The sequence below is a fragment of the Ochotona princeps genome, chromosome 23, assembly GCF_030435755.1.
Source record: "Ochotona princeps isolate mOchPri1 chromosome 23, mOchPri1.hap1, whole genome shotgun sequence".
NCBI classification, from domain to species: Eukaryota; Metazoa; Chordata; class Mammalia; order Lagomorpha; family Ochotonidae; genus Ochotona; species Ochotona princeps.
The window spans coordinates 23,171,772-23,193,386 of NC_080854.1; the positions used below are offsets into that span (position 1 = coordinate 23,171,772).

At 43.1% G+C, this 21,615-nt stretch overlaps 1 protein-coding gene and 1 long non-coding RNA gene across 4 annotated transcripts in view; one reads left to right on the forward strand and one right to left on the reverse strand.

Moving 5' to 3' along the window:
* RAI14 (retinoic acid induced 14) overlaps positions 1–8,720 on the reverse strand; it is a 155,134-nt gene extending 146,414 nt beyond the window's left edge. For all 3 annotated transcript variants that reach the window (XM_058680046.1, XM_058680045.1, XM_058680043.1), the window contains exon 1: positions 8,572–8,720. The gene's annotated coding sequence lies outside the window, so the exon portion shown is untranslated. The remainder of the gene's footprint in view (positions 1–8,571) is intronic.
* Positions 419–21,615, forward strand: part of LOC131483089 (uncharacterized) — a 33,897-nt gene continuing 12,700 nt past the window's right edge. The window contains exons 1-2 of the long non-coding RNA XR_009247505.1: positions 419–500; positions 14,974–15,065. This is a non-coding gene — a long non-coding RNA (uncharacterized LOC131483089). The remainder of the gene's footprint in view (positions 501–14,973; positions 15,066–21,615) is intronic.

Sequence of the window (21,615 nt, forward strand, 5' to 3'; positions counted from 1 at the left end):
TTTCTTTTTTTCTTGCTAAACACAATGGTTCTTGGAGTCTGTCGCTTCTTAAGGTATCTCAGGGGGTGGGAATTCAAGGTTCAAGAAAAGGGTCTGCGTTGTGAATTAGTTTTTTTTTTTTTTTCCTTTCTTTTGTCCTTTGAGTGACTCCCCTGAGATGGTATATAAGAGACACTATCTCCACCTTTTCCTTGGGACTTTTCTTCCCTTGGAATGCCCTCCTGTACTATTAGAAGTCTCTTAGATTTCCTCCAGTCTTTTCTCCCTTGGAGCCACCTCCTGTCAGTCCAGCAGGAGCCCCTAAGGGCAGAGATGTGTGTGTCTAGGGTAGCAGTGCCTGCGGGACCATGCCCTGTGGCCCCGGAACCTTTGGGCGGTGCCTTGTTGGGGAGCTGCGGGTTGCCGGGACGGAAGTCTGGGAACACATCCGCAGAGGGGCTACCGAGGGCTTGTTTGACGGGTGTGGAAGGACTTCTTGAACCAGGCCACTACACTCACAGGTAATTTGAGGGAGCCAAGAAGGTTCAGAAAGGGTAATCCAGAGGGCGTGTCTGGGACAGGCCAAAGCACCCGCTCACGCGAGAGCTGGACCGGACTAGGTCATTTAGTCCCCTGGCGCACCCGAAAGCGGGGGCTAGGAGGAAGGCTGGGCGGGGCTGGGGAGCAGACCTCGGGCAGACTGGGCTTCGGCATCCACCGGCAGGTCCTCAGCATGGGACTTGGCGCTGGTTTTGGTAGGGAGTTTGCTAGCTGGCCACTGGTGGACTGTAGCACTCGCCAGTGTGTGCAAGAGCTGGGGTTGGTGGTGGCCTGGCTAGGTTAGGCCGCCGAACATGCTGGCAGGCAGAGAAACCAGGGCTGGGGCAGCCCTGGTGAGAGTTATTTGGGGTTACCCAGCTGGTCCGGGGCAGCTTCTGATGTGTGGGAGGACTGGACCTAGGAGCTTAGCTAGGCCACAGCACCCGTTGCTTCACATGAATGACAGGGCAGGAGTGGAACAGACCAGGTATCCACGGGAGCGGAAGATGGGACGGGACCTGACCTGACCTTGCGTTAACTGGCACACCCAAGAGGCGAGTCGGAGGACTTCCAGGCAAAGCTTCTTGGAGGACTCACCAATTCTGTATATCACTGGATTCCAGCCTCAGGGAAAATCATAAAAATACATGATCCGGCCTTGGAGTACATGCCTCAGGACTGGGCCCCTCACTTGCTGACGCCCATGCAATAGAGAACATCTGCACACAAGAAAAGACAAGACAGCCAGCTCCTCTGAGCCACCAGAAGACCTTGAGTACCTGATCAAAAGGTGGAAGGCAAAGCAGGTTAAAACAGCTTTTCTCCCCAGGCTTGGCCGCAGATGTCTGGGTCTGCGGATACACTGAAGTAAACCTGCTCAGCCAACAGACCTTAGATTTTCTCGAAGCCAACAACATCTCCGAACAATCAAGACCACTCAAATAACACCCTTGGAACATCCTTTCCCACATGAGGGTCACTAAGGCAACATCAAATGACTCTCCCATCCCCTGGTTCTGAGGTCATTTGACATCAGGAGCAGGTCCTCCTGTGCTACTGTGGATATAGGAGAAAAAAAAAAAAAAAACGGAAACCTGAAACATTTGTTCTACCCATCTTTCTACACACCTCCACCCTTCTCACCCTAATCAGAAGCCCCTGTGGGTATGCAGCCCTCTCAATCAATAATTAAAATAGTCAACATTAAAAATAAAAGTATCTATTTATAGAAAAGAACTGCATTTTGTTTTTTTTTAATAGCTGAGTAGTATTCCATGGAGTAGATGAACCATAGCTTTCTTATCCAATCCTCTGCTGATGGGCATTTTGGTTGCTTCCATGTTTTTGCAATTACTGATTGTGCTGCTATGAACATAGGAGTGCATGTTGGTTTCTCATAAAACAAGTGTTCTGGATATATTCCTAGGAGTGCTGTTGCTGGATCATACAGTATGTTGATTTTGAGTTGTTCGAATATGATTTCCATAGAGGCTGTACCAGCCTGCAGCCCCACCAGCAGTGGAGTAGGGTTCCCTTTTCCCCTGCAACCTCGCCAACAAGTGTTGTTGGTGCTTTTATTCATGTGGGCCAGTCTTACTGGCGTTAGGTGGTACCTCATTGATGTTTTAATTTGGATTTCCCTTATTGCCAGGGAACTTGAGCATTTTTTCATATGTTTATTTGCCATTTGGGTTTGTTCCTTTGTGAAGTGTTTGCCCATTTCCCGTGCCCAATTCTTGAGTGGCTTGTTTGTTTTGACATTTTGGTTGTTTTGTAGCTCTTTGTATTTAATCATCAAACTTCAAAAATTAAGTGAAGAGTAAAATTTTTAATTGTATATTGAAAGCATTTTTTTTTAAATTATTGATTTGAAAGGTAGAGTAAGAGACTGAGGGAGAGGAGGAGGGACATCTAACGAATGAGCAGGAGAGAGAGCGAGCTTGACATTCAATTTGTTATTGGTTTGCTACCCAAATGCCCACAGTAGCCAGGAGAAAGCCAAGAGGCAGGAATTCATTCAGGTCTCAGATACTGGCGTCTGGATCCAAGCACTTAGGCCAGCACCTGCTGCCCCTCAAGTCCCTTAGCAGAGAGCTGGGTTGGAAATAGAAATCAGTCCTTGGCTCTCAGATGTTGCCTGCTTAATCTATCCACAACACAGCGCCTTCTCCAGGCCATATTTTTTAAAAATATGTTTAGCTTGTATGTTTATTTTGAAAGACAGAAAGAGAAGAGGGAGAGAGAGATCTTCCAATAACTGATTCACTCATCAAATTCCTGCAAAATCTAGGGTAGGGCCGGGCTGAAGCCAGGAACCCAGAACTCAATCCAGGTCTCACACCATGTGAATACCCAGACCCTAGTACTTAGCCATCATCTGTTGCCTTTTAGGATACATATTAGCAGGAAGCTGGACTCAGAAGCAGGATCAGCATTTGAACCTGGGCATTCCCATGTGGAATGCAGTTGTCTCAAACAGCATCGTAACTGCTGTGCCAAACACCTATCCCACGACAGTCTGTTAATGCAGAGGACAAACTTTTTTTTTATGATTACAAGCAATCAGTCTTTTATGGATGATTGATTAATGGATTACATCACAAGGTCTTATTACAAAAGGTACAAATAATTAGGAAGTGCAACAAAATAGAATTCACAGGAAAAATTCTTATATTTGACATCATATTATATTAGGGCAAATACATGATGTCTGATTTTTTGGGATTGACTCATTTCCCTTAGGATAATTGTCTCCAGTTTGGCCCAATTGGCTATATGTATTTCATTTTTAAAAATAGCTGAGTAGTATTCCATAGAGTAGATGAACCACAATTTCTTTATCCAGTTCTCTGTTGATGGGCATTTAGGTTGCTTCCATGTTCTTGTAATTACTGATTGTGCTATGGTGAACATAGGGGGTACATGTTGCTTTCTCATGTAACAAATCTTTTGCTGGGTTGTGTGGTAGGTAGATTTTCAGTTGCCCAAGTATTCTCCATACTGACTTCAATATGGTTGCATTAGCCTGCAGACCCACCAGCAATGTAATAGGGTTCTTCCCCCCCCCCCCGCAACCTTGCCAGCAGGTGTTGTTTGTAGTTTCTGTATGTGAGCCATTCTAACTGGTGTTAAGTGGAACCTCAGTGTTGTCTTTATTTGAATTTCCCTAATTGCCAGAGAGCTTGAGCATTTTTCCATATGCTTGTTAGCCATTTGGATTTGTTCCTTTGAAAAGTGTCTGTCCATTTTCTTGACTGGTTTATTTGTTTTGTTGTTATGGCTGTTCTGGAGTTCTTTGTATATTCTGGAAATTAGCCCCTTGTCTCCTGTGTAGTATGCAAAGATCTCTCTGTTGGTTGCTTTTTCACTTTGTTGGTCATTTCTTTGCTGTGCAGAAGGTTCTTAGCTTAATGTAGTCCCATTTGTTTCCTTTAATGAAGCCAAGGCACTTATGCCTTCATTCCCAACAACCTGTGAATTCTGGGTATCCAGTAATTCAGTTCACCCTGCCTTGAGCAAGTCTAATGTGGCAATCAATGAACTTACGAAAGAACCCGACTGTAACTGCTTCAGATTGTAAGTCATAATGTTTCTTGTTAGAGAACTCAGCACTGTCATTGGATCTAAAGGTAGCAAAAGATAATGAATAATTACACATGTGTTTGTATCACAATAAAACTTTATCAAGGCAGACAAATGGACCACAATCGATGACCCCTGCTCAGGGGCACTTCATTGGACTTCTGTCTCCTTAGATCTCCAAACACTCCAAACATTCTGGAAGAACTAACATGCTCCCACTGGTGGATTGCTCATTCAGGCATTTGTTTACTCTATGTGATACTCTGATGACTTCTTAGGCTGTAGCCAATCTGTAAGACCATGGAGTCAGGGTACAAGACAGAACTAATGAAGTGGCTTAGTCCAATTTCTGCTGCTGCAGTTACAGACGGGGTAGTTTATAAACAGAAACTTACTTCTCTTGATTCTGGAGGCAGAGAAGTTCAAGATTAAGGCACTGGCTGATTCAGCACCTGCTGAGGGCTGCTGCTGGGTTCCAAGATGTTGCCTCCTTGCTCTTCATGTGGAAGAGGTGGAAGTGAAAAAGGGGCTGGCCTTCTAGCAAGCATAATCCTGTCCGTGCTGAATCTCCCATGACCTAATCACCCCATCCGAGGACCTCAACGTTTACTCTTTTGTTTTGAGCGTTAAGTGTCTTCATGTGCTTTGGAGGGACATTCATATTCGTACCATGGCACTAGATCTTCTCTCTCCTGCTGCTTATAGAAAGCCATCGGGATAATTTCTCCTAACATTAAGTGCTGTGGCCGAAACCAAACATCTTAATGTGACAACAGCCAGTGTCACAGAAGGGCCCCCTAAAGAAGTGACATTTGTGCTGAAACTTAGAGCAACCCCTATAAGCAGGCCCAAGGGAATTCTGGCTCCCTGTCTTCCTCTTAAAACCTGAGAGTGGTGTCTGAAATTTCTTCACCATTGGAAGAGGCAGACTTAGAATCAGGCTTTGTAGTGGAGGTCACGTCTTAGTGTAAATGAGCTTTGATCTGCGGTTGGCCAAGCGATTCATCAGTGTGAATACTGGTCATTGAGGTCTGGTTTGACTGGGAAAAAATGGGAAGAGGGTGGCAATGACTACTCCTGGCACTCAGGTTGCAGACCTGGGTTGCAGTTCCTGGTTTCTGAAATCTGCCTGACCTAGCCGCAGATCGCTGTGGGCATTGGTGAGGTGAGCCTGCAGATGGAAGCAAATGTTTTAAACTGCGTGAATGTGGGTTGAAACTGTAGGCTCGTTAGTGGTCACGGGTTCCTCTTTGCGTTCTTGTCACTTATGCAAAGATGGCATGGAGCCCACCACAGTATCCCTCAGGTAAAGAGAGTTTGAGATGCTCTTTCTCTGGAGGAGCAAGGAATTTGGCCAGCTGGGGACAGCTGGACATCTGCTCCATCCTTTAGTGCTCTTTACCCAGAGGCAGCCTTGCTTCTGCAGTTTTTACAGAAATCTTGCTTGCTTTCTTGCTTTTTTTTTTTTAAATAAAATTCAGTTCTATGGCAACTGTTAATATCTTTACTCTCTGTTCTATCCCATCCAGCTAGGCACTCAGTAAATGCTCAATAAAAAGCATGCCACTGGCTCTCTCTGCTTGGCAATTACATTCTAGAAATAGAATTTTTCTGAACTGCATTATAATTTTCCTCTCCACCGGGTTTTGTACCTCACAAACATTTATGGTTAACCAAAAAGAGAAAATCAAATGCCAATTTTTGGTTTTCTCCAAGTCTATTTTTAAAAGTTGTTTAAATACATGTGAGAAAATATATTCAATTGAAAGAATTTACTTGGAAAATAGTGAGAAATCTTTCCAGCATAGTTTCATTCATTTTCCAGAAGTTTTATCACTTCGAACTGAAAGGAAATGTTTCAGTGGATACCCTGGTCAACCACTAAGGCAGAACCAGGTTTTGGAAAGGGAATTGCCATCTTCTTTCAAATCCTTGCTGGCTGAAACGAGGAGAACTTCCACATACTTATGGGACAAAAGGCTTTTTATAAGTCTGAGTCTTTCCTAGTAATGACGACTGACGTCTTAGACCTGGTATTCCAGAACATGGACTGCTTGTATCATTGCCCCTATTATCTGCACAGTGTATGCTTTGAGACCCCGCAATGGAGGCTGGAACCATGGATGGAATGAAATTCTATGAATACAATATTTTTCCCTCTGCACAAATAGCTGTGATAAAGTTTGTAACAGGCACAGTGAGAGACAGCTAACACTAAGTAATAATAAAAAGGAACAGTTGAAACAATGCACTGTGCTAACAGTTGTGTGAATGTGATATCTTTCTCCTTCCGCCAAACTATCTGGTTGCACTGTAATCACCCTTCTTGTGATGATCTGAGATGAGACAGTTTCCCTAAGGAGCTAAAGGGATGCGAATGACACAGGCATAGTGATGTAGCAGTAGGGTACTACATAGGGGTTGCCTTAACAGAAACACTGTGACATTGCCATAGTGAATCCAATAACCCAGATGTCTGCTAGAGGGTTCTACATCTCATGGGTACCGTGACTAAAGGTGTGGATCATTCACTGCCTCTGGTAGGAAGGAGTGGGACAGTGTCAGTGTAAGAGTGTACCACATAATTTAAAACTGAAGGATAGTTTATGTTTTGGAGTTTTCTGTTGAGCATTTTCAAATTGGAGTTGACCACAGGTAACTGAATTGGCTGAAAGTGTAGATAAGGGGGCATCTCCTGTGCTTGCTAACATTGCGCATGCTCTCAGGCTTCACTGTGGCAAACCAATGATTGTGGAGCCTCTGTGTCTAACAAGATGCCCTGCCATGTGTTGAGAGGCTGTCTTTGGTAAACCTGTTCCTAGGAAATAATAGTCAGAGACAAGCTTGGACAAGGGGATAACTAGGGTGAAGTGGGGAGCCAGACTCTGTGACCCCAAATGCTCACTCTCACCACTTGATAACCATAGGGTCTTGAGCAAACCAGTTAGCCTGTCTGAGCCTCAGTTTCTCATCTGTATAATGGGGCAATAAGAGCACCTGCATCATTAGAGGTTTTATGAGAATTGAATGAGAGGATTCAGGGAGAGCAGGAATCCCATGACCTGACATGCAAAAAGCCCTAGGCAAGTGTTAGCCCCAGTTCCAATCTATTGCTGCTCAGCAGCTCTGCGCCTTTGCATGAAATGTTGTAGGATTATGTTCCCACTTTTCCTTTCTAAAATATGAGAGAGTTTCTGAACAGAAAGCACTGTGGTTGAAGGGCAATTTAGGAAGGAAAAAAAAAATCTCTTGACCTCATCATTCTAAACCTCTATGTTTTAGCCACAGTTTTCTAAAACCACTGTTAAATCATTTGGCATTTTGGTGGTGGCATTATTCACAGTATTTTAAAAGGCAGAAAGGTTACCAAATATGGATTCAGTTACATATAATTTACATTTACATGTACTATACAAAATAGAACCCCCCCCTTTTTAGGGATTTGCGTCTATTCCTGGTTTATAAGTCAATTTCCTTTTCTGATTCCAACTTAAACAGTCCACATTCCTGCCTAACATTATGGGTATCGGTGTCTGAAAACAACCATCTAGGAAGTGGTCATTTCCAACTCCCTGAACTTCCCATTAAGTTTCTTGGCAGGAAGAGAGGAGGGTGTTTCAGGTCTGTAAAGCCTGTAACTTTAGCATGATTGGCAGATAATAAGGATGATAATGGAGTTGTAGAACCTTAGAGCTAGAACAACATTAGGTTCCACGTGGGCCAACCCTTCATTATGCAGAAGAATGAATACCTGGCACTTGAAGCAGGTGTTGGCGTCCTCCTGCAAGGCTTTTCACGTAGATTTGACAGCAACTCAGATAGTGACAAGGTGCGTACACCTTACCTTCACTTCGTAGATGAGCATAGTGAGGTTTTGGAAAAGTAAGCAGCTTGCTGAAGGCATGAAGGAATCATTTGATGGGCATATCTCTGGTCCACGCTTGCTCCTGCTGCTGCAGGCATGTTGTGTGCCTGGGACTCTCTAGACTTCAGGTCTCCAAGGCCTCATACTTTTTGCCTTTGAAACCGGGTCATGTGCAGAATAAAAGCTCCTCAGTGTGACAAGCGAGCCCCTCATGGCTGTCCTCCGTCCATCTTGTCCACCATGCTCAGTCTGTCCTCTTTTGCTCCAGTCACTCTGAGAGTCTCTGAATTTACTCTGCCCTCAGTGTGGAATTCCCGTCTTTCTTACTGTTTCACTCTCACCACATCCCTGAAGAATGAGCATGAGCTGCTCATCCTTATCCTTCTGACTCTGCGTAAGAGCTTACTCAGCAATTGTCCCAGAAAAGGTGTGACTTTACCCAAAGCTATTGTTCTAGAGATGGCCATGGGGAGAATGAGACAAAGAGACAGACAATAAACAGCTGTTGCAGATCTAAGGGTGCAAAGAGATCATGTAGCTTCTGTGAGACTAAGGAAACAATCATTGAGAGAAATCATTTCTTATTAATAACTTCTTCACATTACCTGGCTCCAGATCCTAGCAAAGCTTCTGTGATGTAGTCCAGGGTAATCCACAAATTTCCCCATTGGCAGAAACTTGCTGGTAAACTAACTCTTAGAAAGCAAATGGACAAGGCTCTGATTTGACACAGCTTCCAGCTGCCCAGTTGTGACTTTCATGGCTGTGTTCCAGTTATTGTGATGTCACAGAATACAGACATGTGATGTCATTGAATATGTGTGTGTGTGTGTGTGTGTGTGTGTGCATCCATGTTTTCTGAGTCTGAGCAAGCTGACTGTAGCACACCATTGTCTTTGATTTAAAGTAAAGTAAATTGGTTTCTTGGAACTAAATACTGTACTGTCTCAAACTGAGACAACTTTGATTGGCAGATTCACTTATCAGTAAAAACACCACTCTTCTATTAAACTGTGATTTAATGCTTTAAGAATGATTGTGTGTTCTGCATGATATCAGCACCCCAGCTCTGGGTTCATTTGTCACTGCTCTGAATCCCCTGGGATTGCCAGTTTGTTGCTGCATTGCTTAGTCTGGGATGGCAGCTCTCTCTTTCTCTCTCTGTGTATCTTAGTAACATAATGGAGCAAAGCTTTATTTGCTTGCTTCTCTTTTCTTAAGGCTAGTGAAACAGTTGTTTTGTGAAAAAATACAGAACTGTCGTCATGCCTCTGTTAATAAACACCTGCGTGCTTCATGTCCAACAGAAACCCTTACTCTGTTCTCAAGGTTTTCTGCTTGGGCAATAATTTTTTACTCTAAGACAAAATCATGTGTTATTTTTCTTGAAGACACATTAAATAACAATTAATTCCCCATAGGTAGGACTATCAGCGCCTACTACTCAAACAAACCAATGATAAAATGACCAAGTCAATTCCTGAGTGGATAATGACAGTTATGCCATGACAGCTGCCTGGACCAAAGTTTGTGTAAGTCTCTGTCAATTAGCAAATGATTCCCAGTTTCAGAGATGTGACAACATGGAAAGAGACGTGATATGTGGTGATCTCAGTTCTCAACTGTCACCTCCTCCTGGAAGCCTTTAGTACCCGTTGTTTTCCTCTCCTTATGAGCCAGCCTAACTAAGCTCCTACCTCCTAACTACCCGTGGCACACTGTGGTCCCTGTACCTGAAAACTTCATGCTCTAGCTTCTCATGGGGGGAGAGGAAGAGAGGCAGAGAGAGATCATCTCCCTTGTATTTTTCCTCTTCTAATAGGGGCTCTACCTTTGTATCCTTGTTGGTTCCTGAAATTTCTACCTCCTAGCACCTTCTTGTTAAGGGCCAGGGTTTTATTTAACTTTGGAACATGAGAGCTGTGGTCAGAAACACCAGTCCGTTAGAACCTTTATGGGAGATCAAGCCCTACTGGAAGGCTAAGGGAACTGGGATGTTGTGATCTGCCCCTCCCAGGCAGCTCAGGAGCTTGCGCGAGTGAGAAGCCGAGTGACCCCCCATATAACAGTCACAAAGCAGGCTACAGGCTACTGTGGAGGGATGTGGAGCCAGCCTGCTTTGAAGAGACTCCCAAACCAGACCTCCTTCGTGGCTGCTGAATTCAGGCAAGTTTTGAGAACAGAGTGAACCATCGTGGAGTTTACATTCTCTCTAGATGGGCTCTTTTCTTCCATTTCTACAGAACTGAGTTGGACAAAGGACCAGCATCCTGAAACTATAGTTGGTCTTCCCTATCCTGTTAGGAAGGCCCCAAAGGGAAACCAAGTTTCCCATTCTCAAAACCCAGACCTCACTTACTCTGAGAGCCTGAATGACTCTGTTTTCCTGAAAATGAGTCACTCCCACATTTTAACCTATGCTGCCCATTGAGGGCATCCCATTTCCTTTGTCTATTTGTTGTAAAACTTCCAAAAAAAATGATGTTTTCTTCCAATATTTTTTTTCTTAAAAATACTTTTCTTTCTTATACCACTTTGCCTTTCACAGTGTGAAAGAGGAATATGGGAAAAGGATATAGTGTGTGTTGAAATCAATTAAATAAACAACAGCAATTTTAAAATGACCACCAAATTTTTCCGGGTTTGGTGTCTTGACCCCCTCGGTTTTCGGAGGGAATGGAGGAGAACTGAAGAGGGGCCAGCTGCTTGGGTGGGTGACAATGTTCAGGCAGTGATGGAGGAAGCTCTCCTGGCTCTGAAGGGCAGTGCTGATGCTCTGTCACCCTGCTGCAGGGAGATTCCACAGGCAAGAAACCTCAAGAATGAAATCCTTCGTTACAACCAAACACACAGCAAACAAAGAAGGCAGGCGCAAGGTTAGGCTAGCCTCCATGAGTCCTGCCTACGGCAGGCGGCGGTTTGAGCCGGGTTTTGTAAGAGATCAGTGACAAGCTGGAATTTTTCATTTCTGGATGCAGCGAGACATTGCAGTTAAAGAACTGTCGTCATTTCCTCATTACAAGCAAGTGAATTCAGGCTCACCATCCCAGGGTGAGCCTTGAGGCCATTGGATGTGCTTGAAGCTTTTATGTTGATGCCATTTCTTAACTGGGGGAAAAAAAAAGCATTTTAGCCATTTCTCTGACTCTAATAGTTTCCGTGCAAAGCCTCAAAAGGAAAAGGTAAAAAATGATGAATGGATATGATGTAGCTATTGTCTCTCAAGCCTTTGGGAGCCTTGTTTAGAATAGCATCAACAAAGACCTCATGCTTAGTTATTCTTACCCTTCACCCAGGAACCACTTGCTGCAAGGACTTGAGATTGCTCGGGCTTGATGTAGCCTTGCAGATGTTAAAAAGACTTTTCTTCTCTCTTTCTCTCTGCCTGCTCGCCTGCATTCCTTCCTTCCTTTCTCTCTCTGTCTTTCACATAACCTTCCTAGTTCATATGAGAAAGTGATGTTTGCCTGGCTCTCCAAATATAATTATTTTGGTATTTCTCTAGTGCCTAGTAGGAGCTTAGTCCTTTAGAGCTGTTATCCATAATCTTTCCAACATCCATTACTCAGATATGGGAGCTGAGACTAAGGGAGGTCCAACAACTCAACCAATGCAATAGAGTTAGAATGTGGCTGAGATATGCCTCCAACAAGCTCTCTGACTCAGAAAGATGTGTTTTTTCCTTTACACTATGTTGCCTAGTAACCTTCCAGGCTGCGATGAAATAAGGCTTCATGAAAGCATATTTGAAATCCAGAAATGAATGTGATTTTTAGAATTTTATCAGGCAGATTTCACCAGATTTCATCTCTGGAAGGTTGCATGCCAGTATGCTGGTAGTATCATTCGTAAGGCATTCCCCTTTGGGCAGATTCACATCACTTATCTGTATAGATTCTGCCCCTCCCTCCATGAGGCTTGTGTGGAGACCCTCCTATTGCTTCTGATGCACATAATGACTTGGATCTCACACTGGATTTCCAAACTGGGGCTTAACCATGCTCCATGCCCCTGAATCCTTGGATTTTGAGAGCTTTCCTAGGAAAATGCTCAAACTACAGCTGCCCTTTTCCATTCATGTTAATGGCTTTTCAATACAGTCACCTGCTGTCTTCTTCCATATATGCATTGAAAACATAGCTCAGTTCTGAGATACTACCAGGAAAACATTGGATATTCCTGCCGTGGAGTCTTTGGGTAACAGGCTGGGTGACCAGGAGAGCATGCACAGTAGATTGTAATGAGCCAATGGCTTTAGCACTATCTCAGTCTTTGTTTTGTTGTTTTCATAACATACCTGCGACTGGGGAATTTATAGAGTTTACATTTTTTAAAGATTTATTTATTCTTATTAGAAGCCAGATTTACAAGGAGAAGAGAGACAGAGAGAAGAATCTTCCATCTTCCTTTGTTGCACCTGAGTCGTTAGAAAATTTTCAAAATGCCATAGGCAACTGGTCCTGGAGTTCACGCTTGTCTGACTCCTCGAAGGCTAACCTGTGAAATAGAGGTCAAATTGCTTGCATTATGATGGAATTGGTTATAATTTGATCCCACTGCCCCACATATCAAGGAATTTGTGAGTGTTATTCACAATACCACCGGCCCTCTCCTTTAATACTACCTGAGGATTCTATATGACCCAAGAATAATTTATGCATAGGGGCTGTGTGTAATAGCTGGGTCTGCAGCCAGAAAAGGTATCTGTGAAAATCAGATAGAGTGTAATTTAAAGATTGCTGAGTCTTCTGTTGAAATGCAATTTGAACTATAAGACATTACTTGAAATAAGTGAGTTACAACTATGAGCTGACAATCTTTTTCCCTTGTTCGTAATTTACCATGATGGTATTTTGTAAGGAAGGATTTTGTAGACTTGTCCAAAGCCCAAAACAAAAACTGGTCACATTCCCCTGACTGAACAGTAGCTATTTCCCTTCTTATAGAAATATTTTGTACATATACACAGGGAAACAAGCCATCCTCTGTTGCCTCCCATGTTATCAGGAGGACACTGGATCAGAAGTGGAGTAGCCAAGGCCCCAGGGGCGTGGCCTAGCAGCTAAAGGCCTCGCCTTAAATGCCCCGGGATCCCATATGAGCGCAGGTTCTAATCCCAGCAGCTCCACTTCCCATCCAGCTCCCTGCTTGTGGCCTGGGAAAGCAGTCGAGGGTGGCCCAAAGCATTGGGAGCCTGCACCCGTGTGGGAGACCTGGAAGAGTTTCCTGGTTCCCGGCTTCGGATCGGCATAGCACTGGCCGTTGTGGCTCACTTGGGGAGTGAATCATCGGACGGAAGATCTTCCTCTCTGTCTCTCCTCCTCTCTGTATATCTTTGTAATGAAAATAAATAAATCTTAAAAAAAAAAAAAAGTGGAGTAGCCAGTTCTGGCTCTTGATTAGGCTCAGCTCTAGCTGTTGTGGCCATTTGGGGAGTGAATCAGTAGATGGAAGGTCTTTTTCTCTCTATCTTTTCCCCTCTTTGTAAATCTGCCTTTCCAATGAAAATAAGTAAATCTTAAGATTTGAAAAAAAAAGAAGTGGAGAAGCTGATACATGAACCAGTGTCTATATGGGAACCTGGCGCCACAAATGCAACCATGGTATGCAAGCTAGGTATGCAACCATGTCAGCTCCAAAACCCTTTTTATTTTAAACAGTATTTTAATTTTAGGAATTTAACTTTCTGACTGGGGTTGTGTAGTGGCTAAAACTATGGCCTACAATACTGATATCCTGTATGGGCATCAGTTTGTTTCCTGGCTGCTTCACTTTTGATTCAGCTCCTTGTTGATGGTCTGGGAAAAGCAGCAGAAGATGATGCAAGTGTTTGAGTCCCTGTCATGCAGGAGACTGGTGGAAGCTCCTGGCTTCAGCCTTGTCTGCCTCTGGTCATTGCAGCTATCTGGGGAGTGAACAGCAGGTGGAAGATTGCTCTTTCTCTGTAACTCTTATACATGAATAGATAAATTAAAAATAAATGTCTTTTTTAAAAGAAAAAATTAATCTTTTCACTTATGCATAAGTTTTCATTAATGAAGAGGATAAAAAAATTTTTTTTAAATCACCCATATGTGTCTGGCATTGTAGCATAGTGAGTTACACTCTGTTTGCAATGCTGACATCCTATGTGGACAACAGCGTGAGTTTTGGCTGTCCCACTTCCCATCCAACTTCTTGCTAAGGAAAGTAGTGGAAGAGGGCCCAAGTCCTTTGGCTCTTGAACCCACATGGGATACCCAAATGAAGCTCTTGGATGCTGGCTTTGGCTGTCCAGCACTGGAATTATAACCATTTAGAGTGAACCAATGGGTAGATGATCTATTTCTGTTTCTCCCTCTTCCTGTGTAACTCTGCCTTACAAAAAATAAATAAACCTTGAGAAAAAATTACCTAATACCAAGTCCCTTAAAAATGATTATTATTAATACTTTAATGCAATATATACATATATGTTTTATTATTTTTATTTTCACATTAAAAATAAACTTTTAATTTTACTTCCCACTAACTTTAAAAAATAACTTTAGAAGCAGCGATTGTGAGAGAGATAGAGAATTCTCATCTGTGGATATACCTTATACCTCTGAGTGCCTGCCAGGGCTTGAGCTGGGCTGGAACTGAAGCTGGGAGCAGGAGACATGAGGCCAATTTCCTTTGTGGTGCCCAATGCCTTGAGGCATCACCACTGATAAGGTTCTGTGTTAACAGGAGCTGGAAGCAGGACTTGAACCGGGAAACCCAATATGGGATGACTATGTTAAACACCCATTCCAATGTAAGCATTTTTAAAAAGCAAAATAGAGATATATTCTATATGGAACCATAGAGTCGTTTTTCTTTGAGCTAGTGTTTTGAGAATGCAGTCCTGTGTCATTATGTATTCTGCTACTATGTTATGTAAAATTTACAACACGATTTTAGTTGAATTTATAGTTTATGGTGCTGACGTGTGTGGTTTGGTATTTAGATTAATTCTTGTGTTTTTTTTTTTTTTTTTCAAACAGTGCTGTGATGAACAGACATGGAGTAAAATCTTTGCAGTCATCCATGACTACTGCTTTGGGATGACTTTCCAGAAGGATTTTCTGAGCAACAGGTACGAACAAACCGAGAGATTGTATTCGACTGCTTCACAGAACTGCTCTCGCGATCTCAGTGAGGACTCTTCATTTTGTGACCTGGTTATTCACATCAAACCCGAGCTTTTTCCATACTCTCATGGGATTCCCAGAACTGCCAGTGGTCATTAGGATGAGGGTGTGGATGCTGTAATCTCTATGGTTTGTAGTCTATGCAACCAGCCTTGGTAAAGATTAGCGTTAGAGATCCAATGCAGAAGGTTGCCTAACATTCTGTTTGCTAGTAATTGCACTTTATACTTGTGTGTAATGACCATGATCACATGGTACTGAATCAGGATTTATAAAAATTGCACTAAAAGCACGTCCTATAATTTGACAAAATGAGATACTGTTTTATACTCCTTATTCAATAGTAGCAGTTATGGGCTTGTTTAGATTCCCTGCGGTCTTCCCATTTCTGCTACCCTTAAGATTTTCCTTTCTTGTCATATAGATAAGCAGAGACTGTATACTGTGCTTCAACCTTCAGCTTCCTTTAAAAGTAAACATTTCAATTTAGTCTTTTCATGTTTGCAAACCCAGAGCCTTGTAATTCCAGAGTGCATTTGTATATTCAATTTCTCTTTAGGGAATCCATCTATAATCCTCCCCCACAAAGTAGGCCTGCGCTGGGCTTCTGGAAAAAATCAGTGTGAGGGGAACACCAGTAAATCTACCAGAAGTGCAGCTGGGGCTCAGAGGTGTGGCCAAGCACATTTTTGTAATCAGCAGATATTTCATTGTACCGTAGAGGTAACACACCAAGGGTAGAATCAGAATGTTAATGAGAGACTACACAGAGGCTGTCTTTGGAAATGAAAAATGTTGTATATAACATCCTTTGGAGAAGGAGCTCCTTGGAGAGTCATAGATGATACTCCAGGAATACATGCTAATGTCAGGAAGAGCATTTAGTGATCAACCGGCTGGCAGTCATGTTCAGTGACTAGCGGTGGTTGTCCCTTGTTTATTTACAGTCATGTGCTGTAGAATGCCCTTTTGGTCAATCAAGGTCTGTGTATGTGATAATTGTCACATAGGATTATATTGTCTAGTGGCATTGTCATCTTAGTTGCTGAAGGCCTTTCCTATGATGCTTGCAGAAGCATAAATTGCCCAATAGTGAATATCTGTCTCAACATGCCCTGTTGTAAAGTGGCACATGACTGTATTATCCTACACAAAAATGCAATGGATTATATAACTTCTACAGTGGACAGACTCAGAAATCCCTCATTACAATGACTCATTCTTTAAAAAATGCATTAAGTATGAATTAACCGGTTATTGCTAGTCATAGTACACAAGATTTTCTTTCTCCTGTCTGATCCCTTATTATTCTGTTTTGGCTCCTTGCCTAAATTCTTTTCTTTGCTTCAAGAGCTCCCTCACCTGTCACTTCCTCGTTCCCTTGGAACAACTCCAACACATTTCCTCTCACATACGTCATTTTTCTCCCAATCATCTGCTTTTTTTGCATGCCCACCGCATTTAATTGAAGCTGGCTGTATGACTAGCATGAAGTCTTTTCATTCTTAAATAGGAAACTCCCTGCTACATACTTCTAGTTTATCCTAGATTACTGCCTCTCTTGGATAGAATCCTGGGTTCTTCCCTGGAAAATCTTGCTCAGAAAGCTGCCTCATGCTTTGTGTGGAGCACAACATGGACTTCAAGTTCAGTGTTTGTTGTTGCAAATTCCCATGCTGCTTTCTTAAACATGATACAGCATCTTGTCCACTGTTTTACTTATCCCTTTCTTACTCTTACTGCCTCTGGTGTTGAGAGATGTTTTGAGCTGTATACCACTCTCATTGCTAAAGAGGAAACTGGTACCCCTAACCTTGCTCATCAGAACCCTCCAAAAATTTAAAGAAAGTTGTTAAGTGCAAATGATCACCCCGTGAGCCTCTGTCACTTGTAGAATAATAAGAATTCAAAAGGATGTTGAAAAGGGATTCTGTCACAATGCGTGGTTCTAAGATGTGTTATTTGAGAGAATTATTTATTTAGTTTTTTAAAAAAATTAAACTCATTTTTAATTTGAGAAACAAAGAGACAGGGAGGGAGAGAGAGAGTCTCCATCCAATGATTTACTCCCCAAATACAGGCGCAGAGACTATACAGAGTCAAAGCCAGGAGCCTAGAACTCGTACTGCTGGCACGAGAGCCAGGGACTGCAGCTGCTCTCTGTTGACCCCAGGATGAGCATCAGCAGGATACTGCATTGGAAGCACAGGGGCCAGGATTCAACCAAGCCGTGTGGGAGACAGACTTACAAGTGGCCTCTTTGCTGTGAGTCTTCATCGCTGTACCTGTTTCATTCCTTGGGAGACTCTCTGGATCATACATTTCCGTATGAAGTGAGCAGCAGGCTGTTTAAAGTCAAGCCTCAGATGAACATGTATGTGAGTGGGGGGATATTATGAATTCTCACAGTGGAAGGTATCGCAGACTTCCTAGTGAGTCATTTTATGATCTCCATTAATTGACTTAGACCCAGATATAGAATGGAATGCTATTTTTATGCATTTGTTCACAACTCAGAATTTAATACAAAATTGAAGCACCACAATCTGCCAGTTGAAAACAATGTCTTCCCATATTTTGTTAAATTGGGCTGACAATATGTTACATGCTTTGCAATAATCTTTGCCTTCTAAAATACTCTCATGTAGGTTAAAGTCATCATGTATGGGGGATGTAACAGTGCTCAGAGGTAAAGCAGATGGTGTCTCTAGCATTTTCTCGGTGCTGCGACTTCCTTGGGATGTTTTTTCCCTGTGCTTGGTTTTTTTATGGTGGGATAGATTAAAGGTCTATCAGACACAAGCACTCTGTAATAAAATGTGACTCATCTCTCCACTCCATTGTAAAAGTTGAAAAGGCTGTAATTCAAGTGTGTAGCTGACTCAGTAATTGCCCATCACAGTCTTTATTGAAGTTATCCTGCAATCTAGAAATTAGAAGTGAAATAACCCGTGAAGTCATCCTGACCCAGCTGTTTGGGCTGAGGGTTAAGAGTCTTTTCTGGGACATTTTTGTCAGTGGCTCTTTCAATTGCATTTTATAATTATCAGTTATGCAGCCACTTGAATATCTAACTCATTAGATCTCTAACTACCTGCTGAACTTCGAAGGCCAACTCATAAAACTCCTGAAAGCCTGTGGGAAAGCTAAGAAGCGTGTTCTTGACGCCTAGCAGAGTAGCGGTGCTTCTCAAAGGAGAGAACCTGGCCTGCTGCTTTGGTTGGTGGAAGAGGGTCTGTGTGTGTGGAGAAAAGGAGAGCCTGCTGTGGCATCGTTTCCTTCCAGCTGTCAGTGGTGGGAAGGAACTGAAAAGGCCAGGAAAGGGTGCCTGGTTAGATGGACTGGGATAAGTACAGTGAAGTAGACTTAAGTAGGCACTGGCTTAAAAATGTGAATTTAGAGGCTAGTGCAGTTCCTTCCTGAGAAAGGACCCTTTCCACCCCCTGTCTCAAGCTTCTCAGACAGATCCCTGAAGCAGAAGGCTAGAGTTGTGCTTTGTTGATGTAAGTAAAAATATATACCTGTTTACTAAAAAGAATCAAATCTAATGTAACATTCATTTATAGAAGGAGAGCTGGGGGCCTAGTGCAGTGGCCTAGTGGCTAAAGTCCTCGCCTTGTACTCGCCAGGATCCCATATGGTTGCTGGTTCTAATCCCTGCATTTTGGCTGCTCATCCAGCTCCCTGCTTGTGGCCTGGAAAAGCAGACGAGGATGAGCCAAAGCCTTGGGACCCTGCACCTGCATGGGAGATCTGGAAGAGCTCCTGGCTCCTGGCTTCGGATTGGTGCATTACCAGTTGTTGCGGTCACTTGGGGAGTGAATCACCGGGTGAAAGATCTTCCTCTCTGTCTCTCCTTCCCTCTGTATATCCACCTTTCCAACAAAAATAAATAAATCTTTAAAAAAAAAAAAGGAGGAGAGCTGGAATAGGATGAGAGACATCAAATACATGATCAGGTACACAGCAAGCTCACTTTAGAAGGCCATATTACATAGAAATTGTAGGAGAAATAAATCTTGTTTATTCACAAATCGCTGTTTGCTCATCAGAAAGCAAAACATGATAACCTTACATTATAGATGTAAAGACATTTCCAGCTCAGATAACTAAACTGAATTGCTGAGGACAGGGTTTATAGATGATTTAAAATAGCCTGTAATTTTTTCAGTGCCTGTGCTAGACTTTTAAATTCTTGAGTGCTGTGGGGAAGCATAGCAGAGGAGCCTCATTCTCCTGGCTGATGCAAGGCAATAGAAGGATGACATCAACAACAAGCTAGAAAGCCCTTTTAAACAAGTTGTCTTCAGTGTAGGAAGAACTTCCAAATGACAGTGACATACACCTACTGCTAATCAGAGTGTCCTGATCAGTATCCTGCCATTTATATGATATAATGTCCAAGTGGATTTCATCATACTGGTCATGAGCTTGTGCTGAGTGACCCACATTCTTATGTAACTCCCCTTTTGAATTGTTTAAAAATATTTATTTACTTACTTGAAAATCAGATTTAACATAGAGAGGAAGAGATAGATCTTTCTTCTGCTGGTTCCCTCCCCAAATGGCTGTGACGGCAGGAGCTCGGGCCAGACTGAAGCCAGGAGTCTGGAGCTTCTTCTGGATCTCCTATGAGGTTGCAGGAGTTCAGTCAACTGAGTCATCTTCTGCTGCTTTCCCTTAGCAGGGAGTTAGGTATAAAATGGAACGACCAGGTCTCAAACTGGTAACCATATGGAGTGCTAGCATTGCAGGCAGAGACTATACCTGTTGCACCACAATGCCAGCCTCTCCAGCTCCTCTTATTATCAGCAACACGTATTCTCCATATGGCTAGCAGGAGAAAATGTGGTTCTATGTTCAGCATAGCAATGGAGATTGGGATTGTTTATTAGGTAACAGTTAAGGTGTTCACTTCTCATAGCAGAGTGCTAGGGTGAATACGTGCCCTGAGCTTCCGACCTCTGGAGTTGAAGTGTGGGTTCAGGGGCCCAAACACTGTTTTCCTTAGCTGAAAGCCAGATGGGAAATAGAACACGTGGGACTCGAAGTTGTGCCCATATAGAATGCCAGTGCCATAGGCAGAGGCTTAGCTTGGTTTCCTACAGCACCTGACACAAACTTGCAATGTGGCTCTTTACTGTAAGTGCAGAGATGACTTTTACTAGCCAGTCCTAGAATAGGAATCACAGGACAGCAAGAGGATGGGCCACTGTAGCAGACATCATTAGTTCCCCATAAAACTCTGATTTTTTTGTAGATGTTCCCCCTTGTACTGGCCAGCTTTTTGTTATTACAACAAAATACCTGAGACAACTAAGCAAGGCTTAATTTAGCTCACAATTTTGGAGGTTTCAGTCCATGAGCAGATAGTGCCTTTGATTTGACTGCTGATATGGGTGGTAGATAGCTGGTGTGGAACACATAAAGAGGCAAGATTAGAAGCTGAGCCAGGAACTAAAGAGATATTCAGGGGGCTCAGTCTCAGACTTCTGTAACAGCCCTCTATGAGAACTACCTTTCAAAGACAGATATGGATGCCCAGTGATATGGGGCCCTTCTTGTAGGTAGGCCCCATTTGCTAAGGTTTTCGTTGGTTCCCAGTAGTACCACCTTGGGGACCCTGCATTTAACACATAGGCCTTTGGAGGTCATTCACCATCCATACCACAGCATCTGTCTTTTCTTTAATGAAACCTTGTCTTTCCAGGGAGTTTGGCACAGCTCAGGGGGAAGAACTGGGACCAACTCAAGCCAATCATGATGGTTGTTTTTCTTTTTACTGGTGCGTAGCTTAGTCCTGTGTGCAGAGAGGGAGTTTGGTCAGAGACAAGAGGTGTTTACCCTGGGACCTTTTGAAAGACTTACGAGAGGCACACAAGCACAGATTGTTGCCTTATGTGGCCTGATCCTGTCTGGATGTGGTATCTGGAACTGCAGCAGTTATTGTACAGTTTGAGGAGAGTCAGCCTGAATATTAAACCCACAAATTAAGGATGACCTAGCTGACAGATGGCAAACCCTGGGGCCAGAAGATACAATGGAACCGCAGAATTAACCAACCACAGAGTTGACTATTAAGGACTAACTTGTGCCCTCCCACTCCCTTTGTATGTTGAAATCTCAATCCACAGAACCTTAAAATATGACTGTATTAGGAGATGGAGCTTTTAACGAGGTAGTTAAGGTCAAATGAAGTCATGTGGGTGGGTCCTAGTCCAATCTGACCAGACTGCTAGGAGGAGAGGAATTCAGGGCACACAGAGGCACGAGGGAAGCTAGCACATGGACAAGGCAGCCATCCTGAAGTCAGGGAGCAAGGTTCTGGAGAAGCCGACCCCGCTGACTCCTTGGTCTACAGCTTCCAGCCTCTGGAACCACTAAAAATAAAGTCCCATGGTTTAAACATCTCAGCATGCGGCATTTTATTATGGCACAGTCAGTGGATTGACTGCCCTGTTCTTGGACTTGTATATATTTAACTACACATAAAAA